General features: G+C 36.1%; 1 protein-coding gene across 2 annotated transcripts in view; it reads left to right on the top strand.

Moving 5' to 3' along the window:
• Positions 1–25,213, top strand: part of Gucy1a2 (guanylate cyclase 1 soluble subunit alpha 2) — a 400,022-nt gene that overhangs the window by 10,997 nt on the left and 363,812 nt on the right. The window lies entirely within an intron of this gene.

Genomic DNA, 25,213 nt, shown 5'->3' with positions numbered 1-25,213 from the left:
TATCTGAGAAATTATTTCTGATTTCATTTTTTCCAGATCCTCTTTTGTTGCCAGTTCAGTGGGTCCAGGTGGTTGAGTATCAGAGTGTTCCCTCTCATTTCCCTTTGGGGTTGCTGTAGGTGATCTGGAAGTCTGGTTTTGAGACTTATTTATGTGTTTTCTCATTTCAACTGGGGCGGGGGGCTGTTCGCGCCTGCACAGATTACCCCTTCTGAGCTGGGAGAGGTGGGACAGGGTTCGGGAGCAGTGGTAGGATGGTGACCCGAAAGCCCCTTCCTCTGGGCTCAGAGCAGTGGGAGGGATGGTGTCTGGGAAGCCCTTTCCTCTGGACCAGGAGCAGTGGGATGGTGGCTCAGCAGCCCCTTCCTCTGGGCCAGGAACAGTGGGATGGTGGCTGGCTCAGAAGCCCCTACCTCTGGGGTGGGAGCAGCCAGACTCAGTACCTTTGTCTGGTGGTCTGGTGTCCTCTGCACCTTTGTAGTGTGGAACCAGGTGGCTGCCTGTCTGCAGCGGGGTGATTCGGCCTCTTCTGCGCGACTCAGTACCTCGGTAGGGCGCATGCACAGACCTGCCTGTCTGCAGCGGGGTAATTCAGTGTCTTCTGCGGGACTCGGGACCTCTGTAGGGCGTGCACAGACCTGCCTGTCTGTAGCATGCTGATTCGCCGTATTCTGTGTCACTCCGGACCTCCGTAGGGCTTGCACAGACTTGCCTGTCTGCAGTGGGCTGATTCGGCATGTTTCCTGTGACTCAGGACCTCGGTAGGGCATGGGCAGTCCTGCCTGTCTGTAGCGGGGTGATTCGATGTCTTCCACGGGACTCAGGACCTTGGTAGGGCATGCACAGACATGCCTGTCTGCAGCGCGCTGATTCCGGAATGGATATTTTTAAATTTTCCATTTAGATTTATGCTTCCTTTGTGTTTGAATTTTCTGTGCTATATTTGATTCTGTCAAATGAAATATTTAAAATTTGCATCTAGCTTTTGAGAGAGACATACACCAGTGTGTGGACCTGTTCTAATTTTGCTTACACCTGTCATTTATTTATTTATTTTTAACTTTTAAATTTTATTTTATTGGTTCATTTTAGGTATACAATATAATGACATTCATCATTGGAAATTTGCACCTTTACATGATCTCTCTTGGTTTTTATTTTTCCCCCTTCCCCTGCCCCCCCTTCAACCCCTCCATCCCTCCCCATTTACAAAGACTTTGTTTGGAGTTTTTCATTTTCTCATATCAATTCCATTCCCTTTTTTCCTTTCCCCTACCCTTCCCACTTCCCCGTCCCCTTTGCCCCTTTTCTTACTATTTCACATTGTCTATTATACCTTTTATTCCTTATTGACACTTTCAGTTTCTCACACTAGAGAAACTATTTGGTATTTACACATATGTGTCCCATTTATTTCACTTAAGAATATTGCCTCAATGTGCATCCATTTAGCTATAAATGTCTCTAATTTCTCATTTTTTACGGCTGAGTAGTACTCCATTTTATTTAAAAAAAACACATTTTCTTTATCCAGTCTCCAGTTGATGGGCATTTTTGGCTGCTTCCAAGTTTTAGCTATTACAAACTGTGCTGCTGTGAACTTGGGTACACATATATCACTGTGGTATGATTCTTTTAATTATTTTGGGAAGATACCCAGCAGGGGAATAGCTGGATCAAATGGGACTTCCAGTCCTAGTTCTTTGAGGTATCTCCATACTGATTTCCACAGTGGTTGCACCAGTCTACACTCCCACTAGCAGTGAAGCAGGGCTCCTCTTTCCCCACAGCCCTGCCATCATTTGTTATTGGTTGATTTCTTGATAGGAGCCATTCTGGGGTGAGGTGGAATCTCAGTGTTGTTTTCATTTGTATCTCTCGAATGACCAGTGATGTTGAACATTTTTTCATATGTTTATTTCCCATGTCTACTTCTTTGTCTGAGAAATGTCTGTTCATTTCAGATGCCCATTTTTTGGATTGGGTCTTTAAATTTGCGAGGTCTGATTTTTTTAAGTTCTTTATAGATTTGAGATAGTAGACCTTTGTCTGAGGAAGAGCAGGTGAAGATTTTTTCTCATGTTATAGGTTGTCTCTTCACACTGCTGGTGGTTTCTCTTGCTGTGAAGAAGCTTTTTAATTAGAAGAGATGCCACTTGTTGATTGTTTGTGCTAGTTCACGGGCAACTGAGGTTTTGTTCATAAAATCTTTTCCTATGCCAATGTCTTCAAGAGTTCTACCTAACCTCTGTCCCAACTGGTTCAGCATTTCTGTTTTAATATTTAGATCCTTAATCCATTTCAATTTTAGTTTAGTGTATGGTGCACCTGTTAGTTAAAGCAAAACTTAATTATGAAATTGCATTAAAATAGAACATGTAGAACACTATCTTTCTAAGACTCTTCAAGTGGCCCATTTATATTTTAAGAAGTTAGATAAATGTAACAATTCACCTCCTGTCTGGATTACTTACACTTTCCATGCAATTCTCTGTCAAATGAGAGAGAAATGTTTGTCAGCAAGTGGGCTACTGTTGCCAAAAATGCACTGCTAGGAGATAGAAATGACATCATCTTGGTCCTCAAATATCACTTCAGGACAAGATCTGAAGATCTAGAATTATGTGCTGTAAGCTCAGGGCACCTCGTAAAATTGAAAATTCTAGTCCTAAAATGATTCGGGAACTAGGAGAGCTGGAAATATCTTTGAAGGCTAGAGATTTGTTGGAACTATCATGGGGACTTGAGAAAGAGTGAACATTCTTACAAATAGAATATTAAGAAATCACTTCCTGAACAGGCTTTATTTGAGTTAGTGAATATCAAACTTCAGTAAACTTAAGACATAACTGAAGAAAACTGCTAGAATGCAGATTCCTGGACCTTATCCTCAGACAATCTCGTTTGTTATAGCAGAAAGGGGCCAGTACTCCACAATTGGAACAAGTTGCTGGTAATTGTTAGGCACTCTAAAATTGTGTTCAAAGGTGGCCGAATTCCATGCCATTAAGACCACTGACCTAGGCATGGTGAGCAATATGGACTAATTTTTGGAAATAATAACATTAGACATGATTATATCTAGGACATTATTGCCATAAGAGGGACAAGGATAGAGGTAGTGAGCATTATTACTATATCCAATGGCTGTGTCCTCTGTTAACAAAATAATCTTGTTGGTTGTACGGTAGAAGGTAATTAAAGTAGCTTTAATTACCATTTTTGCTTCCCATTTTTCTTACATTTCCCGCTTAATGTGTATACTCAGTAGATCACATGTCATTGCTACCATATGTGTCTTATGGCTCCTTTTCTGATGATGGAATAGTTATTCAAAAAAGTAGGGAACTGTAGAGGAATAGGGAGATGAAAGGTTGTTGTGAGGCTCAATTTGACATGAACATCAGCTTTGTTCAGAATGAGATTGAGAAGTACTTCTAAGATATTTCTGAAATGCTCCATCTAGTTCATTTTGAAGGAAGGATTTGTTTCTGTGCCAATGAAAAATATAAAAAGGTGAAGGGAGAAATAGATCTAAATCCTGGATTTTTTTCTGGAAAGAAAATAATAGTTCAGATATCAGATATATAAGGCCACCTTTCAAATCATATCAAAATATTACAGAAAAGTAATGATTTTTTTTTTTTTTGGTACTGGGGATTGAACTCAGGACCTTGTGCTTGCGAAGCAGGCATCAGGACCACTGAGCTAAATCCCCAGCCCCATGATTTTTAATCTCTATAACCTTAGTCAATTTTTCTGACATTTACTGGCAATCTGACCTATAGGATAGGTGTCCACTTGAACTCCAAATAAATGGTAATCTATTATTTAAAGAATGTGCATTTTAGATAACTCTAGAACCATACTGTCATGAGAAGAGGGTATCTGTGGAAGTCCTGATCTTAACTTAATTGCAACTCCTTGAAGTCCATTTGACTTCTTTTCCATTCACTGCCTTGTGCTTGTTATGTGTGAGTCTACTGTGGCAAGTGGGAAAAATCAAAATGTTCTGAAAAAAGCCTCCACTCCTTGTTGCCTTTTGCCTACGCTTACTCATGCATGGACCCCCAAGTTTAGTAGTGGAAGAGGATAGTTTTTCTATTTTTATCACACACACACACACACACAACCACACACACACACACACACAAATCCTGTTTTCTGTCCTTGCATTTTTTCCCCTGTAGCATACTAAGTTATTGCTTAGATCTCTACTGTAGGACTTATTGCACTGTACAGTGATTTGGCTTTATTCTGGCTCTTGAAGAAATCATATCTTATTTGTCAGTGTATGCCCATACCTAGCAGACAGTCTGCATTATGAAGACTCTCAATAAATATTTGTTAAAGGGTTGAATAAATCTTCAGGTAGTTTGTGGTATACCTGGAACTGCTTTACAGGTGACAGTGTTTTTGTGCTGCCGTATTTTATTTAAATATTTTTGTAGCTTTTTCTCAGACACAGGAATAAATACAGTTATATTTTTGTTTTCTAAAATGTAACAATTCCAAAACACTTCCATACCTGGTGTTTTATTAGAATTTCACAATAATCTGTAGATTTTATGCAAATTGTCTGTAACTGGCTATATGATTACCTTAAAATTCCCGTAGATACAGAAACTATTTGGGGGAGTATATTGTTGCCCCTTATAAGGGTTTGTATACTCTTGTCCTCTGGTACTGTCTCATTATTAGGGATTAAACCCAGGCGACAGCAGTGAGCTAAATTCCTTGCACTTTATTTCTTTATTTTGAGACAGAGTCTCACTAAGTTGCTCATGCTGACCTTGAAATTGAAATTGTGATCCTCCTGCCCAAACTATTTAAGTAGCTGTAGTTATAGACATGCACCACCACACTTGGTTTGTATATTATCTCTGAACAATATACATGAGTACACCTCTATAAATTATAGAGATGCTATCTCTATCATTCTGTTTGTTCATTATTATTTCAGTATGTAATAAATTCTGTATTAACGGAAAGGTGTTATACTAAAAATATCCCTGCAAACCAGCTCATTCCTACATTTATTCTGCAGTAATCATCAGTGGACATTATAATGGCATTGGAGGGATAGAATCCTTAGGAAAAATGGTGATGTTAGAAATTACTTATCTAAGGAATGGGGGAGAAAACTGGCAAAGAGCTGGAAGAAGGATTATTGGGTACTTTTTGAGGGCCCAGTTGAATCTGGAGATAATAAATTTGTGGACCAAACTGAGAGAATGAATATGACTTGGAGATGTATAAAGCAGTGAAGGTGTTGAATGTATACTAAAAGGCCTATGTGTCAGATTGAGTTTGAGGTGTTTTGGGGCAGTCTGTTGGAGTGGAGGGTCATATCTTGAGAAATAATGAGAATGAATGTCACATGGGGCAAACTGTAATAACTCAAAGGTATGTCTAGCCTTCCTGTTGGAATGTTGATCGATCTGATGTTAACATTATTTATTACATATCTTGGTCTTAATTCTTTCAGTATTCAGTTCTTTTTCTTAGGATAGCTGATTGGTTTTCCCTCTACCTCCAGAATCAGGTAACCTGATTAATTAATTAATCTTTAAAACTAGCTGACCATTTCATTTGTATTTAAAGCATGTGGTCAAAGTTAGAACCAATCCTTGAAAAATATAAAGCATTGAGCTTCATGATTCAATGCATTATTTATGGTATGTAGTTGTTACAACAGAGACCTTGGCTTAGATTCAGCATTCTGAATCATATACTCACTTCTTGAGTATAAGAGATGACATTTAGAGTAATGAGTAGCTACCAAAACATTTCATACATTATTGGAGAGTATGGAAGGTATTTTCTTTCTTTTTTTTAAATTTAACTTTGTATATCCTTTTATTGGTACATTTAAGGTATACAATATAATGACATTCATCATTGGAAATTTGCACCTTTACATACTCTCTTGGTTCTTATTTTTTTCCCCTTCCCTCCCTTCAACCCCTCCATCCCTTCCTATATACAGACTTTGTTTCCTTTTTTTCATTTTCTCATATTAATTCCATTCCCTTCTTTCCTTTCCCCTACCTCTCCCATTTCCCCTTTGCCCCTTTGCCCCCTTTCTTTCTATTTCACATTATCTGTTATACCTTTTAGTCCTTATTTACACTTTCAGTTTCTCACACTAGAGAAACTATTCGGTATTTACACACATGTGTCCTATTTATTTCACTTAAGAGTATATCCTCCATGTGCATCCATTTAGCAATAAATGTCTCTAATTTGTCATTTTTTATGCCTGAGTAGTACTCCATTTTATTAAAAAAACACATTTTCTTTATCCAGTCTCCAGTTGATGGGCATTTGGGCTGTTTCCAAGTTTTAGCTCTTACAAACTGTGCTGCTATGAACATGGGTACACATATATCACTGTGGTATGATTCTTTTAATTCTTTGGGGAAGATTCCCAGCAGGGGAATAGCAGGGTCAAATGGGACTTCCAGTCCTAGTTCTTTGAGGTATCTCCATACTGATTTCCACAGTGTTTGCACCAGTCTACACTCCCACTAGCAGTGGAGCAGAGCTCCTCTTTCCCCACAGCCCCGCCATCATTTGTTATTGGTTGATTTCTTGATAGGAGCCATTCTTTCTGGGGTGAGGTGGAATCTCAGGGTTGTTTTCATTTGCATCTCTTGAATGACCAGTGATGTTGAACATTTTTTCATATGTTTATTTCCCATGTCTACTTCTTTGTCTGAGAAATGTCTGTTCATTTCAGATGCCCATTTTTGGACTGGGTCTTTCAATTTGCAAGGTCTGATTTTTTTAAGTTCTTTATAGATTTGAGATAGTAGACCTTTGAAGAAGAGCAGGTGAAGATTTTTTCCCACATTATGGGTTGTCTCTTCTCATTGCTGGTGGTTTCTCTTGCTGTGAAGAAGCTTTTTAATTAGAAGAGATGCCACTTGTTGATTGTTTGTGCTAGTTTATGGGCAATTGAGGTTTTGTTCATAAAATCTTTTCCTATGCCAATGTCTTCAAGAGTTCTACCTAACCTCTGTTCCAACTGGTTCAGCATTTCTGTTTTAATATTTAGATCCTTAATCCATTTTTATTTTAGTTTAGTGCATGGTCAGAGATATAGGTCTAGTTTTAATCTTTGGCAAGTTGAAACCCAGTTTCTCCAGCACCATTTCTTAAAGAGGCTATCTTTCCTCCAGTGATGATGTTTGGCTCCTTTGTCAAAGATGAGGTGGCTAAGTGTGTCTGGAGTTGTTTCTGCATCTTCCAATCTGTTCCACTGGTCCTCAGGTTTGTTTGTTTGCCAGTATGGAAGGTATTTTCTTATCTGAAAAAGTAGAAATTTGTTGTAGTGAACCAAACATTCTAAGTGCACTATCATATTTGTAGTATTAACCTGTAAGTGAGCAGATGAAAATCAATATAATACACTTGAGTTAAAGAATTTTCATTTTATCAATCAATCAATCAATCAGTCTTTAATAATACTGAAGACTTGCCTGTGTGTCAGTGCCTCCAGGTTACTTATCATTCTGGTATTGATGTGTGGAGATACAAGTATATGGAGTATTTTAGACCACACGTTCCAGGACAGCAAACTTCCTCTACATGGAAGCACCAAGTATTTAAACTGTCCTTGTGTTCTGAAAGATTTAGCAGCCATGTTCACTTTTTCATATGCCAGGTAATGGTGAGAGGCTTTTAGCAAAGTGTCTCCAATTTTTAGTGTTCTATGTGTGATTTGTTAATGAATTTGCCTTTTTTTCCTCCAACAAACAAAACCCCCAAACACAACCAAACAAAAATTGCTGCCCTTTAAGCTGTTTATGGATGTGCATGCACAGGATGGGTGAGGGGTGGATACTAGAGCATGATAAATGCTGCATTCTGATTTTTGTTCTAAATTAACATTGAAGAAATACCTTCTCTGCCTCCACTTCCCATCTCTGAATTCAGATATAAGAATACTAATCTCTTACTCAAGTGTAAATATGTAATAAAATGTGAACAGTGAATTGACTATATGTTTACTATTATTAATTACTTCATTGTTCTACTTCACTGCTTTCTTGGGGACCAAAGCTTCACCTAAGAATCCTTTACTCACTGCATTCTGGACAAGAAAAGATTTGGAGCCAGGAAAACTTCCTGTTATCTTGTGTATCTTTGGTGAAATTAGCTTTCCTAACACTCAGTTTTTTTAATCTATCAAATAAGGGTCATGATTTATAGGGTTATAAAGATTAAAGGTATAATAAAGCTTAGCTTAGTATTTGGAATATAGCAATTATCTATAAATTTTTGGTGCCTTTTTCTGACTTATCAATTATCTAACTGATATGCACAGTTGTAATCACATTTCCTGATAGCTGCAGTTACCCCTGGTCACAATCTTTGTCAAAACATCTAGATGGTACCTTTCTTTGTAGTTCTTGTTTAGCACTTTCATGCTTTTAATGGAAAATATTTTCATCATTATTTGGCATATGACATTTCAGAATTATTTTGTAGTTCTACTATGCTTCCAAATGATGTTCCCTTTCCAAAAATGTGATGTTTCTGGTTTATTTATTAATTCACTTACTTTTAACATTTATTCAGCAAATGAGCACTTTTAGTAATTAAATATATACTCAGTATTCTTTAGAGATGGCATTGAAGTGTGGCACTCAGACAAACATTTCTTATAGTCATTTTGGATTTTAAAATTTAAAATGCATTTTAAAATTACAAATGATACCCACAACACTTACTTCTTCTCTTCCCTCTGTTTCTGGTCTTCATCTTATCCTGACTTTTCCTTTTTTGGTATGATGTGGAGGACCTATCAGTAAAAGAACAATCTGTGTTTAAAAAGATTGGTTGAAACTAGTCATGATGATGATCGTCATGATAACAGCCTTGATTTATTGTCTTTACCATGTGCTATGTGGTAAGAGATCACCATGTTTTATTCCATTAAAAATAACAATCATGTAAGAACGATGCCTTTCCATGGTCTACATACAAAATGTCATTAGCGTATGTCTCTGAGCTCATCTCGTGAAACTCTAATCTGTACTCATGGGCCTATACAATGCTCCTGGAATATGACAAGCAAGTATTGCCTCACATCAGGACTTTTGTCCTGTTCTCCATTGTCATAAATGCTCCCCACCCACACATAATTATTTTCCACATAATTTCAGTTTAGTATCCTGATCACACTGTAGCCTTTCCCTACCAACCATTTTCTCTCTTATCATGTTTTCAAACAACAGTCACATCAGAAATGATCTTTCATTTAATTTGTTTACTGATCAATTATCATCTCACCTCCGTGCAATATAAGTTCCACAAGGGCAGAGACCTTGTCTGGGCTGCACTTTGTGGTCTCTGCAGCTCCTTGAATGATCCTTGGTAGAGATGGGTTCTCAATACATAATTATTTATGTGCTGTGTTATTTTGAAAGAAGTCTTGGGACATGGAAATGAACAGGTATAGTTAAAAACACCTTATGGGATGGGAAAAAAGGGAATTAGTGTGTATTAGGCAACTACTAGGGACCTAGCATTCATTAAGTGTTTCCATAGTATGTATCATTCACTTTTCAAAATTATTTAAAAGAAAATTTAGATTGAGAGAAATGTGATCACAATTAATTAGAAATGGAGATAAAATTAGAATCTTGACCTAACTTCAAACTCCATAATCCTTCCCCTGCATTACATATTTTAAGCCTTTGTAAATGAAGTGGACATTGTGATGCACTGTTTATGTGCCCCTTCAGGGATGAAGGACTTACTCCCTAGATGCTAGGAGTATTGCTGAGAGTGAAACCCCAACTGTCAGTCCCCTTTATATATTGCTTGGATTGATGAAACTGCCATGCCCAAGGCCCTGCTTCATTTCTGTGACTAATCAACATAAGGTAGGAGCCTTGACCCTCATCTACTAATTCAGTTCCCAAGTCAGAACTCCATGAAGGGTCAAATGAGGCTTCCTTTAAGACTGCTTTATAGTCCAGCTTCTCCCTCTTCCCAACTCTGCTTCCTTCTGTACTCTTTATGGATGTTGATATCAAGAATACTTTCCAATAAATTTCCTACATGCTGATCTCCTCAGAGCTCCAATGAGAATCCAACCTGTTATAGTTTGAGAATGGTGATGGCATTAATAAAAGTACAAAATTCAGCCACAGGAATATGGCATGTGGAAGACATGCAATGATAACCTTAGATTTAAATTCTTTGAATTTTGATGAAAATGGTTAGTTCTGGAGTATGAAGTGTCTAATGATTTGGTATTACTGAATCACCAGGCTCAGCACACTGCCTATCAATCAATAAACAAAACTGAAGATTTGGGATTGAAGCTCATGGTAAAAGATAATGACTTTGGAGGGGATAGTCAATATCTTAAAAATTGACAAAATCTTTAAATGAGAGAGGGAGAAATAACAACAGCAGTGATTTAGGTAGCAATATACAAAACAAAACAAAAAAACCCAAAACCATTCCAGCAGAATATAGATGCCAAAATATTTTTTGTGCTTTTTTTAGGGTGTATTTTTAGGGTGTGAGATGGCTGGGTAAGAGGTGTAAGCAAGAACGATAGTCATTGATATTTGAAAAATAATGAAGAAAATTCAAGGATGGTACTTTCAAGTCCACTGTGAATGGGTTTGCTAGTGGGCTTAGAAAAACAATGTTAGTTCTGAATCTGAGGTAGAAAATTATTAAACCGGATTTAAGGAGGGAATAATACATAATGAATAAATGAAGATCATGGCTTGCATGTTTGGTCCAAGACATTTGGCAATAAAAGGGGGGGGAGGGGGAGGAGAAGGAGGAGGAGGAGGAAGAGGAGAGGAGAAGAAGAGAGAAGAGGAGAGGAAGAGAGGAGAGGAGAAGGGAGAGAGGAGAGGAGAGAGGAGAGAGGAGAGAGGAGAGAGGAGAGAGAGACCTGTAAGGACAAATCTGAGTTTATTAAAAAGGTGGAGAGAGATTCATGTTTGATAGTAACAGAAGTCATAAAACTAGAGATGGGTGAGATAGATAGAATTTGAGAAAGGTTACTAGGGTTGTTTTAGAGGCATTGTCTAATTTCTTTTTAAGAATGAGGACACTTTAAGGGAAATGCAGCATAGTAGGAGGGTAGTACAAAGGCTGCTGCTAAGCTTTGGTTTCATTTACACCTAATTTGTTAAAGTCTTATCTCTATTTTATCACTATAATTGTCATTGGTCAATAATTTTGTACATTTAATGATATCAAATTTAAATTGCCATGCTATTTGCAGTTCTCTAGGTACATTTTAATGCTGGTGGCTGCACTGACTATGGGATGTCAAATCAGGTCAGAAACATTAATAATTTATCTTTCAGGAATTTCATGGTCAAATGGTGCAGTGTATCTTTTGAATTTTGTGTAATCCACTGCTGTAATAACTTATGGATTGTTTGGTAGTTAGACTTCAGGTTTTTTCTTAGCCTTCTAACAATAGTTTATAAATTGAACATGTGAATGGCATTGATTTTAAGTTTGTGTTTGCATTAGCTTGTTCAATTTCACTTTTAAAGATAACTACAAGTGTGAGTACACACACATGCACATATAGACACTACATACCTGTTCTAATTTTAGTATTATCCTTTTTTTATGAAAAATCCCCAAAATTTTATAACAAAATAATAAAAGAATAAGAATAGTTAATACACTGTGTGTCATAATCTTAAAGGTAGTTATTCAGAGTACAAAGTATAGACAAAAAAGACTCTTAAAAGGAGAAATGATAATAGCATAAAACTTTCTTCTTGAACTATGAGAAATTAGTAGTATAAATGAAACAAATTAGCAGATACATTAAAATATTTTGAAACAATGGAATAGCTGGTTTGGGGAATTATTTGAACTCACTTCCTATTTATCTTTCTTCTATTTTGCTCTTTATTTGCATATATATACCAATTTGTATATACGTGTGTGTGTGTGTGTGTGTGTGTGTGTGTATGGACTAATTTTGGAGGGTTTCTCATATAAAAGAAACAGTGTGATATTTGAGCTTTTGTGTCTGACTTATTTCATTTTACATTATGGCCTCATGTTGCATCCATTTGCCTACAGTGGCCTCAAGATTTTCTTATGGCAGAATAGAACTTCATTTTGAATAGATACCACATTTTCCTTATCTATTCATATATTCATAGACATATACACTGTTCTTACCTTTTCCATGTCTCATATGGTTTTGTTCACTCTTAGAGTTCTTTTTGACGCTTTTTTGATACTGGTGGAAAGATCAGTAATGAAAGGAATGCTTATGGTATCAGGAGCCAAGAAAGTAAGACTTTATTTTGTTGTTTTATACATTTTTTATTTTATACATTTAAAACATAGTGTAGAAGATAAAACAAGGCAAAATAGGATATAAATAATCAAGCTTAGCTTCTTGGCCCTCTCCCTTTCCTTTTCTGGGTGAACTTTGTTTAACTGTATTGAGCAAAGATTTTCATCTACTTTAATACCAAATTCCATGTCTAATGGCTTTTTGCAGTTGATCAATAAATACTTTTAAATGAATATACAGTGAATATAAATGTACTTATTCAAGAATGCTACACAAATGTAAAAACCAAGATAAGTATAAGTTCATTTTGAAAAATCAATAATTATATACAACACAGAGAACATATAAATGTAATAAAATTATGTCTAATTAATTTCATTTAATGTTATTCCTTCATCATATAGTTACTATCTGCTGCTGTGCATGCTTGACTTCACTGTGCAGTGCGCAAGAACACAAGATCTGGGGAGCAAGAAAATGGCTCTACTTAGCTACAGAATTTAAATAAAATTTAAATAAAAAGTGTTATATTTTCCTTACATACTCTAAATGTCTGCTACACCAGTTAATTTATATTCTGTGCCAGGAGAAAAGAATACATTTTTACATGATCTAAGTATATTGACTTTCACTATGCCAGGACTTTGAGATATCTTACTTATATGAGCAAAATACTTACAACCCTTCCCCACCACCACTTTTCTTGTGAATTCAGAAAGAGTTTATCTGTCTTTTAAACTCTTTCTTGTGTGATGTCTTCCCAAGGGAAAGCAAAGACCTTGGAAGAAAAATTCACATTACCCCAACAGCAAATTTAGGGAGCACCTGTCATTGCACTAGCAAGAAACTTGTTATCTTCATTCAGTAGGATTCCGTAAACCACAACAAAAGAAAAAAGTATCTCATTTAAATGCCTATTGACCAAATTCAGTGCCTGATAAACCTGAGTCAGCCAGCTTTTCTTCCAATTTTATTTTTTTTCTGTATGATTGGTTTAATTTGTGCATGATTTGATTTTTTGAATGTTGTATTAGTAAAGATTTGTTTTCTAGCTTTAGGAGGTTATTTTCCAGAAAGGAAGAAATACACAGATTCTTACAGATTTTGTTTTTATCACAGTATTTACATATAAAATGTTAAGTTTATTCTAATAATATATTTGAAATATCTTTATCCTATCAACATCTGTTTCTAAGTATCTTTCTAATGATTGATTATATATGGCAGAAAAGAAAAGACTCGTTTTCTGAATAAAAAAATTTAGTAGGAATGTGAAATAGGCATAATTACTCTCGTTGTGTCTTTTAAAAATTTGCCACAAGTAATGACAATATCTCTTACTTCTTTAACAAAAGAATCTGCTTCCAAAGGCATTTATTGTAGGGAGTGATAATAATGAATTTGCATTGTAATGATACAGAGACTAAGGGAAAGAGTAAGTTTCAGCTACAGACTATTTATTGTTAAGTCCATTTGAAGCTTCAGACAGATACGATGGAGTTTCTGGTGTGCATGCTAGAGAAGAGAGATTTATTGTTTCCACTTGATATAAAGATCAATAAATGCTTTGTGGACCTGACAATGTTTGCAAGCTATTAAAACCTCTCTTTTTTTCCCCCTTGTGTTAACTTATTACCATTATAAACACATTTCAAAGAAAATTAATCTCTTCTTTTGTTCTGAATTAAATTCTTTCTGCAAAAGTGGGCTTGCAAAGTATAAGCCTAAGTTTTGGGCTGAAAGAGAATAATGAGGTAAATTTTCAGTTTGTTACAAGTAGCTAACTGTGTGAGTTGTGTGCTAGGAGTCTTGCTGCTTTCTGATCTTTTAAGCATTTAGGCATTTTTCTCTCCTTATTTAGCTGCATTCTTGGGATGGGGTGGAGGAAGATGGAGGAAACCAGATATTAAAATAAGTTGTCGGGGCAGGGATTTAGCTCAGTGGCACCACACCTGCTTCACAAGCGGCTTCTGAGTTCAATCCCCGGTACCCCCCCCCCCCCAAAAAAAACGTTATAAATGTAATTTTCCACCATCAAGCTGTCTTTCTTGAGTGTTTGGAAAAATCCAAGTAATCTAGATTTTAAACACCAAGTTGACATAGACATCCAATTGTTTTAATTATAGAAATGAAATATTTCACCTTAATCAATGGTGTTAATGATGACTGAAATGATAAATATTAACAATTCCATTATACCACATGACACTGGAAAAAGTAAATTACCTCAACATGACAGCTTTTCAAAGAATATGTACTACAAAGTTAACTTCAAATATGTCAACAAAAAATTACCATTTTATAAATATAAAATATGAATCTTCAACTTGAGTTGAAAAAGAATTTCAGACCAACTGTTATAGCTTGTATATAGATATTCTTCCAAAGTCTCATGCAGTCATAGTTGGGGCTTTCTGGGGGTGGCTGGATCTAGGGTATGTGATGCTGGGTCAAGGATGCAATGCTGGGATTAAGGGTGTGAGTGCTGCCTGCCCTGGATAAGATATAAGGGACAGAAAGAGGCTTGTCCCTTATCTTGGATACTTTTGCTGCCTTCTGCTTTGCTGTGTACTCTTTTTCCTCTGTGATGCCCCTCTGCCAGGCTACCCTGCCTAGAGCCAGCCAATTATTGACTAAAACCTCTACAATCTGTGAGCCACATTAAACCTTTCCTCCTATGGGTGCTGGGTATTTTGTTTCAGCAATGAGAAAAGTAACCAAGGCACCAACCATATTTGACCATTAGATAAGGTGTTTAGCCATTTTATGTGATTTAAAAATCAAGTCAAGATATGCTCACCTGAAAATATCTTAAAAACCTAAAATAACAAAATTTATTGTTTTGTCCTTCTAGAGTGACTAGTAGAAGTAAAAGCAAAGGCATATCAAAGTAAAGTCTATCCAAGTTTCTACCCTGCTAGTCTATGTTAGTTTAACTTCTGGTATATTATGGATTAAGTGAAAAATGTCCTTATTCCCAACGTCTCTCTCTCCTCCCTTCCTTTCCACTCCCTTTCCCTCTCCTCTCTCCTCTTCTCCTATCTGTCCCTTCCCACTCTCATTCTTATCTCTTTTGATTGCTAAATCAAAATCTTTATGTCACAAAAATGAGCTGTGAGTCTCTCCCAAAAGACAGATTATAACTGTATACATTTTAAATACCTTATTTTTAATTAATTGAGAGGCACCTTCCTTAATTTCCAGCACCTGTATAGGAGTGAAAAGCAAGTTTTTTGGGGGAAGATTGGGGATGGGTGGGACAGAAATAGTTCTCCTGATGCTCCTAAAGTCAATTCCAGTGTCCAGCCCCACAAGGCTTTGTCACGTAATGATGACTATGGGGTAGTCATGTCTCTGGAGTGCCTCATGCTGCTATCTGGAGAGCTCTGTCTTTAGCTACAGTACATTATTTAATGTTCCTGGTGTATAGAAATAATAAAGATATATGGGTAGGTAAAGAGATAGTAATGATACTTTAAAACTTTGGATCAAATTATTTTCTATTATGTTAAATGATCATTCTTAATACTTTGGTGTTTATTTTAAACAATATATATAGGACCAAATATGATCAATTTTGCCCATATAGTTTATAATCATTAGGCATTCCAAAGATTTTGCTATTTATGTGATTAATTTGTGGATTAGTATGTGCTGTGGGCCAGTAGATGCTCTTGCACTGTACTTGTCTTAAGATTCCAGTTAAGAGCCCTGTGGATGCCAAGAAGTTAAAATATATTTAGAAACTGGAAAATAGTGAATGACATCCAATCAGTATCTTTTACTGGAGGTCTTTTAAATGTCCTCTGCAACAGTTTACATATGCTTGGTCATTTCATAGTCAACAGCTTATTTTTATTAGTTTTTAGTGGAATCAGATTTGAAGAGAATTTTGAAAAGCCAAAACTTTCACCAAATATAGTTTTTCAATACCTAAAAACACAAAACATTAATGACATCTCCTTTTTTCTTTTTAATTTTCCCCCCTCAGGTCTGTGAGGGAATGATATGCTGATTTATAATTTCCAGGCAGAAAGGCCACTAGCAAGAAGCAACATCTGTTTAAAGTTTATAAAGCATGGTTTAAATATACATTATCTCACTCTGATATGCCCAGGAAATGTATGAAGTAGGCAGGGGTAAGATGAGGAAACAGGCTCAGAAAGAAATTGCTTTGTCTGAGGTCAAGAAGTTACATTTTAATCCCACATTTTCCCATTTCAGATCCAAAGCTCTTTCCGCTATGTCATGTCTCTAAATACACAATATAAAATATTGTCTAGTGTAGACTTCGTGTCTCACCTCCCATATCTCTGTCCTGCTTTGTGACTTGCCAAAGAGGGCTGGTGGCAGTTTCCAGTGGGTTTTCTTGAGCCTTAGTACTCTTAGCAGTTTCGTTCTGTTTGGCAGTCCTGTGTTAGAAATGCTAAGGGGCTGTTTCTTTAGTTGGGGTCTGCTTCTAGGCTGACCTTGTTTTCCTGTCCACTGTCATGTTTGTATGCTCCAGGCTCCCATTGGAGAGGCAGCTATGTGCAGGTTGTAAAAAACCACTGCCAACAGCTTAGCTTCTGCTCTTGAGTCTTGGGAGACTGATGACAATACTTAAAGTTTGATCTCTAAATGTGAAGGAAGTCATGATAATCATAGAAATAATCACATGAATAAGTGTATCTTTTTCTTTACATGCATTATGCATAATTGGGATAATTAGATAAATCATTATAAGGAATGAAGAAGCAATATGATAGTTATAGAATGATAGGTAAAATGTGCTTAGTTTAGAGTTAAACTAAATATAATAAGACAAGGGCCGGGGATTTAGCTCAGTGGTTTTGCTGCCTGCTGCGCAAGCGCAAGGACCCAAGTTCGATCCCTGGTACCAAAAAAAAAAAAAAAGCAATAAATATAGTAAGACAGTAGTATGATTTTACCTCATGCAGTCTTTGTGTTCTGCATTTATGTGTTTTTCTCCCAGATAAGGTGTGATCATTTTGTATTTTTAATTTAGGAATTAAATGCATCACAGACACTGATGACGAGCAGGCATTATCTGCCAAACATCTGCCTAATAAGCCTGTTTCATATCATTTTGGATCATTAGATCATAGTCAACATAGGATCTGATCTGATTATATTCACTCTTGTTGAGTTTTTCTTTCAAAGATGTGAGAGCAGTGGAGTTGGGTGACACTGGGCCCACACACTATTTTGATGATTTTTTTTAATATCTCAGTACCTCAGACTTTTAAACTCCAAGGACTTGCTCTGGTCAGTGTCCTGAAATAATTATATTCTTAGCTATAGGCTGGCTAAATAAAATGCTCATGGAACTTTGGTTGGCATCTGCATGATAATTTACTTATTTACATTGAGCAAAAACTGTGAAATGAATCTCATTACTCAACATCTTCATGGTTGGTGCATTTCTTACTGTTCAGACTATGTGAGGAGCCAAGTCAGAATAAAAAATTTTATTTAATCTATTTGGAATCAAAGAAATATGAATTTTATGTCAAATTCTTCAGTTTAAGGAGTTTTTGGGCTGTAGGAGAGAGAGACTTGTCAGTGAAACTGCATGCTCCAACTGTGTACATGAGATACCCCTTTGTTACGGTGTTGAAGGGTTTTCCTTACTTGAGGAGTAACCTTTCTCAATGTAATTAAGAGCTCATATGAGCCTAAACAGTATTAGATATAATGCTTCATAAATGATTCACCTCCCTTTCTTTTCCTTAAGGGTTTACCTCTCTAACTTCATCTGATTCCTTTATGTCTTCATCCATGGTGATCAACAGAGATGCTACATCTGTCATTCAGTAGCCTAGTTTGGATGGAGCTATACCCTAAAAGTGTTTGAAAGTAATTCTCTATCATCCATTTACAAATTATTGCTTAAGTTAGTGCATTTAGAGTTGATAATTAATCTCCTTGTTTTAATGATTTTTATAGTGTAATAGTCAGGAGCTTTACTTCTTTTATTCTGAAACTCTTGTAGGGAGACAACTTACTATAGCTTCCAAATGCTGGAAATAATAGAGAATTCTTTAGAAATATTCAAATGGAGGTTGCAAAGATGATTTTAAAGGCCAGAAGTTATTTCCTTACAACAGATCCATTGCCATCCAGTAGGATCCCCATGAGTTAAAAAGGCAGTAATTAATTTTGCAGCATTTACAAATTGCCATATTTGGACTATGAGGCATGTCTGGCAAAAGTCCTAGATATGAGACATGGTCAGTTTAATGCAATTTAACAATTTTTTGGACTATAATCATTAAGAGATTTATACATAGAACCATCACATAACATGTTTTTGTAATAATTTATAGTTTTATTATACTTTGACCTTACAACAAGTCCAAGAATCTACTATTTTATTTAAGAAAGGAAATTGAGGTCCTGAAAAATACTGTACCAATAATCACAATGTAGCCAGGAGCCCATCCCTTGAACTATAATCTCTGAATTGGTAAAGATAAAATGTTTCAGTCCAGAGAAGGTTAGAAGTTTTGTTTTTGTAGGCAGTAAACCTAGATTACATTCTAATTCAGATTGACTTTGGACAAGTTTTATTTTTCTTTTAACTCCTCTGGATTTTAGTTTTTCACATTTATAAAATTGGGGGTAATAATTCTGTAATTCTTCTCTTATGGAATTACTATGAGGATTCAATGACTTGATGCAGGCAACATGTTGATTGAAGTGTTTGACCAACATGTGGTTGACTGCTATTACAATGTTAGCCCAGAAAGCTGGCTCTTATTTTACTTTGTAGACTGAGTCAGTCCTGTGCCATCTGTGTAGTTCTATTTGATGCAGGAGTTCAAGACTAGAGCCATACCTCCCTGTAGGCTATTGAAACAGACTAACTTATTTTCCTTAGAAAGTATCTAGAAGCAGTGCCATCTTTTCTCAGCATTTTCATTCAAACTGAGCCATATTCCCCAAGATGGTGACCAGTCAATTATTTATTTCCTAAAATCTCCCTAGTAAGAAGTCAATGACCATACCAGAACTATTTAAATAATATAATAATATTTTAAATTTGAGAAAACAATTTGTTAACATCATTTTCATCTCAATTAACAATAAAAAAGGAAATAAAGAATTCCACTTTAGGCACATGGAAGCATTTCCTAGTGATCACCAGTGTTATTAACTGAGTAGTGATTTGTGAGGGAAAGAGTACCAGAGGCCTAAATCTTGGTTGGTGCTTCCTACTAGCTCTGTAGCTGAGACAACATTTTCACCTCTCTGATTCTTAGTTTTTTAATCTGTGAAATCTGGATAATTAAATCTGAAACCCAGGAGGTTGTGAATATTTAATAGGATGAAAAGAAAGTGATTTATAAACTGTGAAGTGTTATGCAAACCCAAGGTGGTGTTGTTACTATCTGGAATTGTTTGAAAATATCAGAAATTCTTGAATGATTTAAATATGATTGTACCTGAAGGTAGGAGAAGGACTAAATAAACCCTTTGGATCCATTTCACTTCAAGGTGGGTATTAGCTCTTGTATCACATTGAATTTCAATGACTAATTTTGAAAAGGGATTAAAATGAAGTAACAGGAAAACACTTGGAAAACAAACATACTTTGTATAAGAAAACTTAATTATCACATCGATTATATGTTAAGTATATTCAGTGAAAATAATTACAATGATAATGACTGTTGTACTTTGCTAATTAGAACATGTGACTTATAAGATAATGGTTATCAGTTTAAATCCCCCTATTGGTCAGTTAGCATAATGTTAGCCTTTATCCTCGGCGTTCATGAAATCACTCAAGTGTATACTCTTGCTCACAAAGAAAGTAGAGACTGGGTAAAATTTTGCAGATGTGCAACCAGTATGGGTAAAAGAACTCATATTATAGTGCATATCTAGCTTTTGATTTTTTCTTTTATCACACTTAGAATTTTTGAATTTTGTAATTAATTGTCTAGACTACCAGTTTTGCCTAGCAAATTAATGGTGTTGGCTCCCTGAAATAGTGTTTGGCTTTTCTAAAAGGTTCCTAGACTTCTAAAAAGTGGGGGTATGACTACCTGGCCTAACTATTTATATGCTCTGGCTCTGTTTACATGTGCTTTGAAAGGGACCAGGGAACTATGAATTTATTATACATATTTTCGAATAGAAAGCAAAGGCATTTTTTCCTCAAAGTTTCTTTTTATTCCCAGGTGAAGATAGTTTGGCTAATTTTATACAAAAGTCAGTAGCACAGCTGGGCTTGAAATACAGAGGTCCTGACTGAAAGTTCCATATTTAAATTGCAGTCTTTTTAAAGATTGTATGTGGTAAATTCAGTTAGAGGCTTGGAAAATGAGTACTGCATTATGTCTGAATATTTAGTAAGATTGATGATTACTATAATTATGTCTTAGAAATAATGTTTACAATGATTTATTTCTTTGATTAGTTTTATTGAAGTCAGTCAGATAATTTGATCCATTGCTGTCTAAAGGCACAGTTATAAAGACATTTTTGATGGTGTTTAGTTATGGAATTTGGCATAGGGTGTCCTAATAAGCAAAGTGCTCTTATATGGTGGAGAAAGTGGTGGTCTCGCAATTTGGAGGATAATGAAATGCTCTTACCATCTCACCCCAATTTGTATTTCACTGATAAGCTTAGTAACAAAATTCCATCACTGGAAGTTCAGGCCATCTTTTATATAGTAGAGAAGGTCATCTGTACCACTATTTTTCTCAGTAAGGACTGAAGATTGAGTTTTTGAGAAAATGGAGATAGGATTTCTTCTCAGCACTATCTGAGTTCATGGCACTACAGGGGATATGAAATTTTGATGAAAGAGAATATATGATGAATGGTTTAGGGTACTTGTTTTAGTAGTTTAGAGTATGGTGTTGGGGATTATAGTTTAGATTATAGGTGTGCTGTCTCTAGATTGTGGGGAGAGAGGAGAGGTGGGGAAGGAGATGAGAGAAGGCTAAGGAAGGAAAAGCTGAAGTGCATTTATAATTAGATTTTCTTCACTATTTTGTCTATGACCTTCCTTATTAATACAGGTATGATTTAGAGAATGTTGTGTGTTTTCAAGAAATAATTTGAGTATGTGTGATTCTTTAATTTTGTGTTTATATTAAAAATGCTTTCTGAAGACAATTTCCCAGAGCAGGGAATGTTCTTTTTGTAAAAGAAGATTTCTTTTTTTATTAGTCATGTAGTGTTGAGCGGATCACATAATCTGACTTTGGTTCATTACTGTATTGAAGCAAAGATGAATTAGGATAGTACATAAAATGTACCCTGTAATGTGCTCAATCAAATACAAAACATTGAGTGTATGTGCATGGAAAATTATGTGATTGAATTTTGGAGTCACATCCCTTGGGTTTCAATCCTGGCCTTTTACCTCTGTGACATGGAGCAAATTAAATTTTCTTTGTCTTAATTTTCTCATCTACAAAATGAAGGAAATAATAACACCTCATAATGTTGTTGTGAAGATCAAAGGAGTTAACATATGTAATAGGCTTAAAGCAGTGCTTGGCAGAAAGTACAATACTTACTCAAGTTTTATATTTTTATGTGCATGTCAGCACAAAACAATACTGACTTAGATGCATGGACATGAATTACTTGGAAATGAAAAAAATCCTATATTTTTGCTTCAAGCAATATAATTCTTTGTCTAAAGAACTCATATTTGATTATAAACTATTATTGATAGTTAAATGGGACTGTTTGAATTTAGCAGTTATGAGTGAACATGTCTCAGAAGCTTAATTCTCTTGAGATTTGAATAAAGAGACTACTCTCATTACTGCTTACTTACTCAGATAAGATTTAAATAATATTGATTTTGTTCATCATGTTTGTATTTTAAATGAAAAGTTTTGACCCTGACTATACTTTAGAAGCAACTGGGTCTCCCCAAACCAGTTGAATTGGAAACTGTGAGGGTTGCATTATTAAATGTGAGGGTTGGTATATTAAAAAACACAACTCCCTAAATGATTGTAGTGTGCAGGCACAGTTGAACAGCCACTGACTTTCAGTATTAGTAATTCAATATATACCCTATTAATTTCTAACATCAGTTGGTAATTTTATCATAATTAAATAAAGTGATATTGCTATTTATGGATTTTTTAAATTACAACAATATTAAAGACAAGTTTGGATGGTTTTAAATTATCTTTCTTTTTTTTTGCCATGATGAAGGTCTGTGTATATTAAATAAGAATATAGGATCACAGAATGTGAAATGTGGGAGGGATTCTCAAGGGCATCTAGTGGAAAAAGGATGCACTTTGAAGACAGTGACTTATTCACTCACTGTCTATATGATCTTATGGCACTTAAGCTTCCAAGCCCCCAGTACCTCTCTGCAAAGTCAAGATGAACATGCATTCTACAATGGCGTCTGTGCTTCATCACACACAGACACACACAGACACACAGACACACACAAACACACTTGACTCCCTGCCTCCTGCATGATCCCTGCACCATCTGGTATAGATACCGAGCAGGGATTGTGTGGGAGCCTCCACAGGACTGTCTGAGCCTACAGAGCCAGCTGCTGGGAACTTCTCCCTCCCACTTTTCAGGGATCATATCTCTAGCTGTGTTGGGATTTTTCAAGGCTGGTTATTTGGATCCCATGACCTTTCATGGGCATAGCTTTTCATCTATGGGGTCAGTCACTGCTAGCCAAGTAGACTGATGCTGTTCATGAGGCTAGGGCTGAGGATGACTTCTTGTTGTCACATAATAGAAGCTTCTGGCTACCCTCTGTTCCAGCCTCAGAAAATACTTATGCAGGACACATATGACTGCTTTCTCTTTCCAAGCTATTTTCTTATCCATGCTTCTTTGTGTTAGGTTGGGAGAATAAGAGGCCATCATCTATAACTTAGTATAACTTAGTGTGAAGAAAGTCATAGAGAAAAATCACAGCTTTTCTTAAGTTTATTTGTATGATAGTAGCAGTAGATTCTGTTGCCCTCCTCACCCCTGTATCTTGGATCCTTCGGCATAAGGCTTTAAAGTTATTAGGCCACTCAAATTCCCTGTTGTTCATTAGTTGGGGACAGCTAAGGAGATTCATTCGCAAAGGAGAGGTTAGAAAGACTGTGTCTTCAAAGCCCTTGTTTTGCATCACTGGCATGGGTGAGCACTTTACTAGAGGTTTATTTTAGAAATGAACCCTATCACTATCAAGGCAGAAGTCACTTCTATTAAAGGCTTTGACCCACTTGTGTGTCTTCATTTCATGATTTCCATTCAGGTGACACTGATAAAACCATGGGTTGATGGAATCATTCAAAGTCTGAAGAAGGATGAGGTGAATGCATAGGGATAAGACATTCTAGAGGGGTGAGAACTGTGGTGAAATCAGTCTTGACTTGTAGGATATATTCTGTAGTTAGCCTCTATGCTTGTGGTTTAGAATGTATCCATTGGCTTTGGTGAGAAACAGAAAGTGTATAAATGCTCTACCAACTTGAAGCTTTGTTGGTTTTTCCCACAGAACATTTCCTTTTAATGTATTTGGAAACTATAAATTTAATTCCTACTGAGGGTAGAAGTAATTGCTTCACACAAGAAAAAAAATGGCTCTTTGAAGAGCTTAACTCCTTTTACAAACGTGTACTTTTTAATAACTGGGAAATTCCTACTATAGGAAATACATGTCCCTTTTTACAAATGAGGTCTTTCTGGTCTCAGTTGTGCCTGTACACCCCAGTTCCTGCATTCTGTTCCATGTTTTGTGACCAGAGGTTATTGGAAGGATAATCCCTCTGTGGATATTGGGGCATGTTGCCAAAGGGAAAGTTATCCTAGCTCAGAAACTGCCAAACCAGTGCAAGAGGCCCAGATCCCAGGGGAGCTGACCCAGTGACTGATAATGATTTGGTGTAGGCTGGCCATGGGTAGAGTTGTTAAAGTACACTTTTCTTGTGTACTACAACCCTGTGCCTGCTTTATTCGCTTTACATTTCTTAACCACTTCACTGATTCTTGGTTCAGAAATGATTTTTATTTTCTAGGTGTATTTCATTTACTCTGCTTTGATTCTATCCCGATGAGTAGAAACATCTAAACCAATCTGAGATCTCATTCATCTTTTTAGCCTGGTAAAAATGAAAAACAGCTGCTGAAAGAAGTTGCTGTGTACCTTTCCCTTGAATGCTTGAAGCCTGATTCTTCCTAAAATTGATTTGTGAATTGGCTTGGTGAATATGAAGAATATATCCCAGGCCTTACATTTGCATTGTGAAAGGGTCTTCTTACATGGTATTATACAGTAGATCTCATAGGTTGCCCTGATTTAACTTAAATTCACTTTCTTCTGGCTTTAAAATAACCATTCCCTACTAAGGTAGATATTACAGTTTGAAGAGTGTTATGGGGATTGTAACATCTATCATGAATGTTTTTGTAAAAAGGCAAACATGGAGTGAGTCCAAGCAAAAACTGACAGACCTCTGGGGTCTCCCTTATATTATGTGTCTTTAAGACAGTCACTTGGAAGGATTAGGGACTAGGCATTGATATTTATTAATTGCTTCTTAGGTACCAGCCTGTGCAGGGTTTTCTACAGATTATATTTTTAGAAGTGCGAAGTTTGTATAATTAGCAGTAACCTTAAAATTACCAAGCTATGGTGCTGCTGCACATCTTGTATCAGAGTCACTTCCCTCTAAAACTTGTCTTTGGTTGTAATAGATTGATATTTTGATAAGCCCTTGATGGCTTTTTTCTGTTTGACTTACTAAAGGTTTTTGTTATTTGAAAAACTCTCTTGACACTGAAAATTTGGTTTCTCTTATCATAACTTCTTAGTAAAACCTAGGTTCTGGAATCTTTGTGTCCGATTTGTGCCTCCTAAGTCTGATGCACCAAGTTTGAGCCTTGCTT

This window comes from Heterocephalus glaber, unplaced genomic scaffold (genome assembly GCF_053883595.1).
Source record: "Heterocephalus glaber isolate CG9 unplaced genomic scaffold, H.glaber_assembly_v1.0 deba00001429, whole genome shotgun sequence".
NCBI lineage: Eukaryota > Metazoa > Chordata > Mammalia > Rodentia > Bathyergidae > Heterocephalus > Heterocephalus glaber.
The sequence above is the reverse complement of the archived record's forward strand: the minus strand, read 5'-3'. Positions and strand labels throughout refer to the sequence as shown.